This window comes from Miscanthus floridulus, chromosome 3 (assembly GCF_019320115.1).
Source record: "Miscanthus floridulus cultivar M001 chromosome 3, ASM1932011v1, whole genome shotgun sequence".
Classification (NCBI taxonomy): domain Eukaryota; kingdom Viridiplantae; phylum Streptophyta; class Magnoliopsida; order Poales; family Poaceae; genus Miscanthus; species Miscanthus floridulus.
The window spans coordinates 86338378-86350363 of NC_089582.1; positions in this window are offsets into that span (position 1 = coordinate 86338378).

Consider the following 11986-nt stretch of genomic DNA (forward strand, 5'->3'; position numbering starts at 1 on the left):
GATAGGCTCGCTGATGATCATGGTTATTCGCTCTGGTGAATAGCTGTCGTAGGCCAAGCCTAGTTCTTTTCCTTTCTCCCTAGCGAAAGGCTCATTGACGATCTCGGTTATTCGCTTTGGCGAATAGCTATTGATAGTCTGGTTGTTTGTTTCTGCAGGTTCCATCATGGAATGAGCCAGCCATCCTCTCATGGTAGACAACGTCTGACTGCTCAGGGACCATCTGGTCAGTCGAGCAAGCGACACTAGGCAGGGCCAGTCGGGCCTCCCCGGGCCGGTGCTACCTGAGGTAGGCGAGGGCTCCAGATGGCAAATGAGCCCCACCACGACGGGGAATATCCCTCGGACATGTAGCAATTGTAGGGGCATTTTGGTCCCATAAGATGTCTATGGGCATGTATAAATAGCCCCCTTGTGGGGATTGTAAAGGGAGAAACACGCTTAATGAAACCGCTTATCTTGTTTCGCCAAGTCCCTTTTTCCCACTTCTCGTGCTTGATTTCGCTCATGCGGCAACCAGTCTTTGAAGGCCTTGTCCTAGAACAACATTGGCGCCCACCATGGTTGTTGCTCGAGCTTATCATGCCACCAAAGAAGCCAAAGATATCGATGGATAAAGCAGGGCCATCCATGGCTGTAGGCATCGCTGCGGCAGCAGAAGCAGACGCGCAAAACGACACAGCAACAGCTACGAAACCACCCGCACTGTAGCCGTAGATGGATAATGCTGTAGCACCAGGAGGGCGAGAGCAAACACCAGAAGGCGATGTCCAAGAAGTCAAGATCGACCAAAACGGTGATGAAGTCGAAGAAGATGAAGATGGCGAAATCATCGAGCAAGTAAGAAACCTAAAGATGCTAAACCAGTACCAGCAAGAAATCCTTAGACTCTAGAATGAGAAGGAACAACTGCTCAGGCAAGCCGCTGCCCGTAATAGAGCCGAACAAACACAGAAGGCAATGAGGGAAGCCGAAATCCAGAGGGACAGATTGGTGAGAGAAATTCAAGGACTGCAGGGGGCAGGCGCAGGAGGTGCCATTCACGTTGGCAAAAACATTGCAATACCAAATTCTAACCTTCTGGAAGGAGACAAAAGTGCATATGACCCCACCTCACCTTTATCGAAAGAACTTTAGCTGTATCCGTGGCCAGTGGCTACAAGCCTCGTATTTTGGTTTTTGATGGAAAGACAAACCCGAGGAAGTTCCTTACGAGTTATGAAACCGCGGTAACATCAACTGGAGGGACACCCAAATCCTCGCAAAGTCACTCATCATGGTGGTCGAAGACATCACACATGATTGGTATACCTCACTAAAGCCTTTATCCATCAGGTCCTAGGGCCAAGTCAGAGCAGAGCTGGTGTCCACCTTCCAAGGATATCACTAGGGGACGAAAACAACGAGAGATTTGCTAAATTGCATTCAACAAGACGATGAATCCCTGTCTGAGTTTTTGGAAAGATTCATTCAGACCAAAGCTTAGGTGCCGAATGCACCAGAGGAGACTATTATAGTGGATGGAGGCCAAGGCACTAGCGAAAATCACTTTAGGTACCTTAATCAGTTTCGTGTGGCAAAGGATCATCTGCCATTTTGGGGTCCTGTCATACATCACAGTCGACAACAGAAAGTAGTTTGATTGCATGGAGTTCAAAAATTTTTACAATGAGTTGGGGATCAAATTAGCATTCACCTCAGTGAACCACCCAGAGAGCAATGGAGCAGTCAAAAGGGCAAATGGCTTAATTTTCAGTGCAGTATCAAAGCACTATTCAAATTCCCGAAAGGAAAATGGGCCCAGGAATTGATCACTTCCGTTTGGGGTCACAACATCTCATGCACTCGGACAACCGGGTTCACCCCTTTTTGCCTGTTGTATGACGAAGAGGCAATCACACCAGAGGAGCTCAATCTAGGGTCTTTCTGCACCCAAATTGCAGCAACTACTCCAATACAGCGATACGTGGAGCTTGAAGAGGTAGAAAATGCTAGGTTGCACGCGGCGACAAACCTCTACAAATATCATCAAGAAACAAAGACCTAGAGAGACAAAAAAATTCTATGAAAAACATCAACCCAGGTGACATGGTGCTGATACGTCACCTTGACAAGCAAGGCAAGCTACAATCCCAGTGGTACAGGCCGTTCGTGGTGGCGAATATGGTCAAGCCAGGAGTTTATATGCTACTAAACAAAGGAGTCGAAACAAGCCACACGTGGAATGCAGACAATCTACGTAGCTTCTACCCATAACATCTTTGCTATATAAGGATTGTAATTTTTCTTTTTCATCATTTTTGTAAGCATCAAAAAGGATTCACACTCTTTTTCCTCACAGGGGAAGCCTTAACGTAAAGGCGTGAGATTTTTTAATGAGGCAATCCTATGTACCCGTTAATCCAACTTGAACTTTTCCCCATGCAAGGTCTAAAAAGGGGAACGTTGAAACAAAACCTAACGTCGGTAGGTCTCGGATATCGACGGTGGCAGGCACCAAATCTGGTTGCGCCATTTTGCATTCGTGCAGAATGTCACTATTGAAAACTCGACAACCTAGAAATAGGCCTAAGGGCTACAAAAACCTTTCGCATTACCGAAAAGGAGTGAGAGCGAAAGGAGAAGGGCCCATGTGCCAAAATGTTTTGCCCTACCAAAAAGGAGTACGAGCGAGTGAAAAAAGCCAGATAGGCTCAAAAGCGTTTCGCCCCATCGAAAAGGAGTGCAGGCGAAAGAAAAAAGCCAGTCAGGCTTAAAAACGATTCACGCCACCGAAAAGGAGTGACGACGAACTCAAAAGGCCTAAAAGCCACAAAAGGTTTTCCACAACCAAAAAAAGAATAAAAAACAACGGCCACTATCTAGTGGGAGCAAAATCCTATTCGCGTCATCAAAAGAAGACAGGAGTGTCCCCGACAAGTGCTGGCGCACGTACGTGCATGTGCTACAAAGGACAGACAAATTTAAGAAAAGCACCAAACATCAGCGATAAATACATCAAACCCCTGGAACCCAATAACTAAGAGGCCCAGGCACCCCCGGATAGCATATCAAATTTCAGTCGAGCAAAAGCACTAAGATCAGACACCCACACTGCTCAAATTAGGAGCGATGCCAAGAGAGGAGTCCTCACCTATAAGGGCAATAAGTAGGCTTGAGAGAGTGTTAGAGTTTTCAGCATTTGCCAAAATGAGAGTCTTGAGTGTGGAACAGAAGGCTGTACAAGCATAAGGCTGCCAGTAGCAAAAATTAGATGTTGCGAGAAACCATGTAAGGTTTAGGGTACATACTATCCAAAAGGAGCACGCATCCTATATTCGCCAAGCACGGAGCTAAAAGATGAGGCAACAGGATGTGGCCGCGACATAGCGACAAGCAAGCATGGTGGGATGTTGCAAGAAAAAACGTAACATCCCCCATCCGGTGAAATTACTAATCGAGGCCATGTACCTGCATGAGACAGGATTCTTGCTGTAGCTCTACGCTGGTAAGCTTGACACCACAGCGCCGCACATCAACTTAGCTAATTTGCCTTGCAATAGTGCTGATTCGCTCTAACGAATCATGCAAATGAACTAGATGCCGTGAGCCAAGAAGCAGAAAGAAAGATACCGATTGTGCATATCTACCAATACACCTAGCACCGAAACAAGCGTAAAACATCTAAGATCGAAAAGAGGAATGAAAATATATCAAAATAACAAGGAGTTTTCTTTTCGCCCTAAAAGATTGGGGGGACGACGTCCTCTCTTCGTCGAAATGATATGCCAAGGGGTTAGCAAAGAAGCCATCTCGAGCGTTCGCGCCTTCGTGTTTCCCCTCGCCCTAAAAGGTTAGGGGGACGACATTTTCTTCCCGCCTAAATGATATGCCGAGGGGCTAGCAAAGAAGCCATCTCGAGCATTCATGCCTTCACGTATCCCCTCGCCCTAAAAGGTTGGGGGACGATGTTTTCTTTTTGCCTAAATGATGTACCGAGGGGCTAGTAAAGAAGCCATCTTGAGCATTCGTGCCTTCGCGGATGCCCTCGCCCTAAAAGGTTGGGTGACCACATCTTCTTTTCGCCTAAACAATGGACTGAGGGGCAAGCAAAGAAGCCACCTCAAGCATTCGCACCTTCGCATATCCCCTCGCCATAAAAGGTTGGGGGAACGGAGTTTTCTTTCTGCCAAAATGATACATCGAGGGGCTAGCAAAGAAGCCTCCTCGAGCCAAAAGGTTGCAAAGAATGACACCACTTTGCCTAACCAATACGACGAGGGACGGGCAGAGAAGACGCATCCGTCGTGTGCGCTCGTACATTTCTTTCACCCTAGCAGCCTAGAGAATGCTCCCCTATCGCTTAAACGAAAAGCCTATAACACCCTAGGTGTTAAGCATGCATTTGGCATTAGCATTGCATGAGCACAAGCATCATTGATCATTCATGAGCATGAGCATCTCAAATTTTATCTCTATGATTACTTATATCACATGTGTTTGTCACTAAATGCTTTACATATGCTAGGGTTTACATGTGACCAATGTATAAAATGCTTATGGGACCCTAGTATTACCTTAAACATGCTTAGAATGTCACATGGAACAACTTTGGTACTCATGACTTGGACCTAATTGGCCTCTAAGTCATGGTTATAGTGTAATCTACCATTTTCAAGTTGCATGTTTGACCTAAGTTAAACTATACCCTAGAGACTTTGCATGGCTATGCACCCTTAAGAAAAGTTGTAGTACTTGACTAGGGTAACAACTTTTATTTTTGGGTCAAAGTCTAATTTAGTGCATAGCATGCTCAAAAATAGTCACAAGTAGCAAGAAAATGCTGTTTTACACTTGGTGAAATTTTTCTAAGTGTTGGGCTGATTTTAGTTTGCAAGTAACCGACTTTGGGATGATTTAACTCACAAACTATGGCAAATTAGGGGATCCTTCTTAAAGCAAAGATGTAGAGGACATGTAGCTCTACAACTTTCCTTAATAGAGTTTTATCAATGGACGAACGGATTAGGAGATATAAGGGTTTGAAAACACACTGTTAGTCATCGGCGTCAGCTCTGACGGCCGTGTTCACCAGCGTGTCAGTGGCCAACCGGCCACAGGCCATGGCTACCATGTGGCGGCCATACCTTGGTGTTGGCCTAGCTGGTCAGGCTAGAGCAGGCACATTAACGTCGTGCACTCGCCACTTGCTCCACTCACTCGCTCTCGCCTTCTCCCGCTCGCTCTGCCTCGCTAAAGCACCGCGCCGAGCTTGCTATGCACCGCCGCTGCTCCACCATAGCCGCTCACCACCGACATAGCCTCGCCGATCGATTTGTCTTGACCACCGCTACTCTGCCATCACCTCCACCTCCTTGAGCCATCGGCATCACCTGTCGACCCCAGGTATAGCGGCATTTAGCCTCGCCGTAGCTACTGTCATCACTGGAGCACCACCGCACTCATGGCTCACCGTGGCCTAGCCATTCCATCACACTACATGCCTCCATCTTCTCTAGTCTAGCACCACGCTAGAGTCTAGATGCTAAGGCCAGATCTAGGAACAATGCCACTGCTTGACCACATCGGAACAAGTCGCTGTTCCGCGCGCGGCCGCCATGGTCGTCGTGGCACTCGAGCTCACCGCCATCGAGTTGGTTCACCATCTCCCTCCTTTCTCTCACGTCTTAGGTTGAGTAACCCTAGACCTAGCTAGTGGCATGTTGGATACCCACCTTTCGTTGCCATCTAGCCAGAACAGTGAGATCACCACCATGCTCTGTGCACCGCCGCATGGCCATGAATGCGGCCCTGCTCACTAACACCACCTCGAGCCCTCACTTGCACCATGTAGATTCGCTAGGTCACCAGGATGGAGTAGTTGTCCTTGCCTAACTATGCCATAGCTAGAGATGGCCAGTGTACCACCGCCCGACCTCCGTCGTCCGCCATGGCCGTCGTCGAGCTTGCTCCGGTGAGCCACCGGGCCAACTAAACCTACCAGTCGATGCGCGGGTGTGAGAAGAGTGCAACAGCGAAGACGCTACCGCCAGAGACTGTGGGCCCCAACTGTCAGCCTGTGTATGTTTTGATTTTTTGATTTATTTTCCAGATTTGAATGCATGTTTCAAAAATTCATCTCTTAAGCTAGGAGTGTCCAATTTTGGTGAACTAAATTTTGTTAGATTCCTCATAAAGTTTAGTATTTGATAAAAATATGAAATGCACTGTTTCTGGTATTTTTTTGGGAGAATAAAATGGAGCTATATCAATGCTTTTTAAATGGTTTCTATCTTGAAAAATACATAACTTGAGCTTGGTATGTGCAAAAATTGTGATTCAAATTTTGTTGAGTTTGTATTGACATGCTCTAGCTAGTAAAAATACTAAACTTGTAGTGGTCATACTTTGGATATGGTCTTCTTATTTAATCATAAATAAATGCTAGTTTCTAGTGAAAATAAATAAGGCAAAAATGCATAACTTGGGCTCATGCAAATTTTTGTACAATGATCTTGTGTTATGGTGAAGCTAAGAGAAATATAAAATCTGTTGCTTGACACTTTTCAATAGGCTAAACTATTTTTGCTAAAATAAACCTAACCAACTTGCCATTTTTGTATAGAGGGCTATACTTATCCAATTGGCATGAAATTTGCACAGTAGACTTTTGGGGTCATATATATGCTACTGTAATGTTCTCTAAATTTATGGAACAATAGAAATATTTATCTCATAAATCACCTTATTATATAAAGAAATTAATAAATGTATTTAAATACATTAGTTTGGTATAAACATAATGTTTTATGTGGTCCTTGTGATGCATACGATCTGTTGATAATGGTAGTTGTGCTTGAAATTGATGGGTTATAAGCAGCTACTTAAGTATTGCTTTATAATTCCACTAGATGGCTGCAGGAGTAGTTTCTAATGTATTGATAAATTCATGATGATAATTACATTTACTATGAAACTTGTTATTAACAAATTTGTAGATAACTTACTTATCTTACTTGTGTCAAATTTTCATGGTAATAGGCTAAATGGTTTGGGAGTTATTGCTGTTAGAAGTCTGCTGTCAGATTTGCTTGTCCTCTGGACAGATCTGGATGATTGAATTGTTTAACCTAGATAGCTATTGAATCATCTTGTGATGATTAAATGAAAGTTGTAGGCAATTTTATAAGCTTTCCAGAAAGTCCAAGATCATAGCATTTGGTTGAGTAGAACTCCAGTTATGATCTAAACTTGTAGCTGCTGTGTTGTGCTCCAGAAATGGACTTAGTGTGGATTCTTGAAATTTCTAGAGAAGAGATATGCACCTACTCAGTAAATAAGAATTCAACTTGGTTATCATCTAAGTAACTTGATATAATCATCAGCATAGAATCATGCATGTTCTCATGTCATATCATTCACAATCCTTCTTATGCATCCATGATACTTACTTTATGCATATGCATGCAATAGGTGCAGCGGAAGAAATCACGTTGGAGGAACTCAAAGCTGATCCACAAGAGGAGAACTAGGAAGCTTAGCACCAAGAAGATCCAAGCGCAGGCAAGCCTGAAGTTGATCATCTCCTAGAGTGCCCTGACCACCAGCCGGCCACGTTTGTGAACGGCAAGCCCTGGAGCATTCTAACATCCTATGTGTTCTAATATCAACTTGAGTTCTTTTTATGTTAATGCATTAAATACTAGGAGTTGATTGGAACCACTTGCTGCATATACTTTCCTTGTCTAGAAATATCTATCTTGAATCCTATGTAGGTCGAAGATCGACATTTATGCTTAGACATGCTTAGACCGGTAGAAGTCGGGTGATTTCCTGTCACCTATGAGCTATAGGTGGTGACTTGATCATGGTTGGCTATATTGTGCTATCGTGGAACATAACCTGGTGATGTTGAACAACTGGAGACCGAGCAAAATCTTATATGTTAGGTGTGGTGACTTATAGTGATTCCGTCTGTGTCGTTTAAGGACTGGCCGTTGGAGGCCCTCTTGTCATGTTGAACGCATGCCTCTCACATAGTTGGCCGGATAAGTCATTCTGACCACGAAGCCGAGTAGCTCAACTCAGGCTGGGGACACAAGCAGGTAAAGTGCACACCCTAGAGGCAGTAAGGATGTGCAGAGAGCCAATGGCGTGAGTCCAAGGGTGGGTTCGAGTCCTGAGCTTCCTGGCAGATTGGTAGTATCTTTGAGGGTGTGGCGCTGGTCTTACCCGTGATTTGGACCTGAGTTTTACCAAAGGTGACCTGATGCGACCCCGATGGGGGGAGTATGGGTGTGTGTTAGGAATAATTCCCCAGCTAGGTAGGAATCAATTTGAATCGCCGTATCTCCTAGATAGTGAGAACTTGACATGAGCCCCCTTCATCGTAGTAATTGATGAAAGTGTTGGTTATGTGGATTATGAAAATGCTCAACTTGATATGTTTACTATTGTGATGACTTAACGGTACACAACATGTTTGGCATATGATAGATGCTAATCTAGAATGGAATAGGAATAATAAACTTGTTATTCAAAAGTTAAAAGATACTAGATAAATATTGGCTTGTAGGCAAAGGATGTCAAACCAGCTCCACTTATAAGCCTTGCATGATCCTTGGTGTCTCTTATTTTTGGTTTATGACGGGTAAGTCTAGCTGGTACTCAGGTTTATTTCCTAATTGTTGCAGATAACGTGATGTACCACAGCTACTGTAAGCGCTGCTTTGCTCCTACAGTGGTTGAGGAATAGGACCATGGGCATGGTCATTCTATATATCATCTCACCCTTGTGCTTTTGTTGGAGATGACTATGAAAACTAGCTATGTATCTAAACTACTGTTGATGTCGTTCAGAACTATGTTGCTTCCGCTACTATTAAACTGATGTTGTAATAACTGTGTTGGAACTCCGATGTATGACAAACTATTTGTGAACTTGTTGTAACATGTGACTTGTATGTTGAATCATGTACGATCTTGGCTTGTATGTTGGTTGATTCAAGGTCCTTCATGATACTCGATGGACTACCGAATTTATATGGGCTCAAGTGTGATGGTTTGACTGCCTCGGTGGTTGCTATTGTACTTGTGCTCTTATAAATTGGATGGTTCTATTACAATGCCAAAGCAATACCACTTCCAAAGGGTCGTAGGGTTGGCGCAATCGAAACACAAGGAAATAATAGAGAGTACTCTCAAAAACAACCAATCAAGTAAAAGCGCGCACATGCCAAAATGAATGCAATATATACATAATCAGCCTTATACAACAGCTCGCTAAAGTGAGAATCCAAGCATTACACATCATTTCCGCACCAAACTACACTTTGTCCCTTTGGGGACGAAGATAAAAACTATATCGGCAGTTCTCCAAATCTATAGTCATCTCTTCGGTTGGCTTCTCTTTAGGATCTTTTAGGTCAGAGGCCGAGGGCTACCCACAATCACACTCAGACTGTTCACGATGAGTTTTTCGATCTTCCAAAATAGACGCGTCAAATTCCGAATAGAAGAACCTACTAAGAAGCTCTTCTTTCCTAAGAAAGCGCTGGAAACGCGACCTCAAAAATCCAGTCATACTAGATCCTAGAAATTTCTTGCAGTGGTAAGACCAGGACGCGCCTCCAACATGAAAGCCATTGCAATTAGTCATAAGCGGTAGATATCCATAGGTTGCGCAGGCTCCACGTCTGGAACCTGTGCATAGAAACCACAAGAGTTTAAGCTATCTTACAACCAACATCCAAACAAGAACAATGTCCCAAAAACTATGAGCAAATCCAAATTCTCTACCCCATCCTAAGCAGCGTCTTTGGTAGGGGCACTAGTGCCATCATTGGCTAGGATATCTAAGACAGGGGTCGATGGCGCAGCCATCTCACCAGAGCCACTACCAGTCGCACCCTCGTGGGCATTCCGCTCGGTGATATGTTTCTTTACCTTCTCCTTGATCGTCGCGCACTCTTCGATAGACTACAGGATAGGTTTTGAAAGATCATGACCATCCCTATGCAATCAATTGCGAAAGGACTAGCAAAGTGAAAAAGAAAATAGCTCAACTTGCCACGGCTCATGGCAGGATGGAGGAGAGCGAGATCATGGCCTCTAGGTTGCCAAAACCCTTTGAAGAACCTTTGCCCCACCTCATGAGCATGGCTAGGTGCGTTCCAGTAAGATTGCGAGTCCTTGATCTCAAACTTTTCGAGATGATCGCACCCACATTCCTCTAGAGCCTGAGCGAAGGCACAAAGCAAAACGAAAGAGGTGTACTCCTGCCCGATGGTCATGTAGTCGCTCTTGGTGGCCAGCTCATTGGCCAACCATTCCATGAAGTCAACAATAGGAGCTTCATGGGGGGCTTTCGACTCCTCGCCCATGCTCTTAATGAGGTCTTTATGCTCGTTCACTGCCCATTAGGCGTCGGTGACAAGCTTGTTGCATTCTTCGAGTTTCTTCTTCTAGTACCCCTATCTTGGCACATCTTTTCGATCTGCTCCTCCATAGACTTGCGCACTGCTTCATTCTCTTTGGCCAACCTTTTAGCCACCTCTAACTCCTTCTCAAGGCTCGAATCATTTTGTCCTTAGCTGCGAGATCTTTCTCAAGGCCCTAGTGAAAAGCCTGCCCTTAATGATGAAGCCCCCGAGCTCGGAGCATAGCATGCGAAAGCAAAAAGTGTCACATAAAACTGCCCGCAAGCCAGGTTCCCCATGAGAACTCAGTTGTAGTTCCCCATGATCGAACAGTTGCCCGCAAGCCAGGTTGTCGCTTAGGCGAATATACTCCATACAAAATCTAGACTTACCCTGCACCTGAGAGCCTGAAATGTCAGGAGACACCATGGGAGTAGGAGCCTGGCGAGCAGTAGCTGCCTCTTTGGCAGAAGTTCTTGCCTTTTTAGCGCCTGGCTCCTTCGAGGGGTCGCTAGCCTTTCGCGAATTCTTCTTGGCCTTCGTAATGAAAAGGTCACCAATAGACATAGTATCTACAAGGCCGAAGGAGTCATGCACATCTATGACCTTGGCTTTACCAGACGTGCCAGCCATCCCATCAAAGCCTAAAGATGCCTTAAACAACAAAAGCAACAACACATAAGCGAATAAGTAAAACAAGAACAAACTAAGAAACGAAAGGACAACCAAAAACAGCAACAACAAAAATATAACACTACCATTTCGGTCCAGACTTTCCCAAATCGGTGGGTCTGTTCGATCACGACCTTTTTTCTATTTCCCACCTTGCCGGCAATCTCTCTTCCAATCCACACATTGGTAGGCTCTATGGGACCATGCCCTCGGCCGCTAAGCTTTCACATACAGGACTCCATTACAGTAGTGTTCATCCCACATCTGGCCATCACCTTTCATGCCCTGCCTCTTTGCCCTCGGGCCCCATGACCATGGCCACGGGGGACGGCGTCGTCAGCCAGAAGGCTGGTTGAAGGACCTGACTGATCAGCATAGCAAAGGCCCATCACTTCGAAGACGTGGTTTAATTGCCTCTTCCTAGCCAAGGACTGGCACTGACCCATGTGCTCTCTATCGCCATAAAACCCAATGATCTCTTCGGCCTTGTGTTCTATCAGGTTGACAAAAGTAAAATTAGTGGTGAATGCATCCAATGGCATGACGACAAGACATGGAAAGACATATCTATCCCTTCGCTCTATGTTAGAAAACTGAGTCTCGCTGCACAACGAAGGCTTATCGCAAGCTATCCATTCTTCAACCAAATCTTGACTAATCTATCAGTGCGATGTCAAAGCAAAGGCATCTACAGCTTCGATATCACGTGGCCCATCAGCCAGAATCTTAGCCAAGCGAAATCCCTCCATTGGCGTCATCTTCGAGACAAGTATATGTGCTTTCGGTAATCCATTTGTCAATGCCTCAACCACATCTTCATCGGAGCACACATGGTGGTAGAACCAGTAGTTGGTCCAGCGAGGCCATTTATTCTAGTAAGCTAGCATGATTTGCATAGTGCCTTTTGCCTTTTTTGG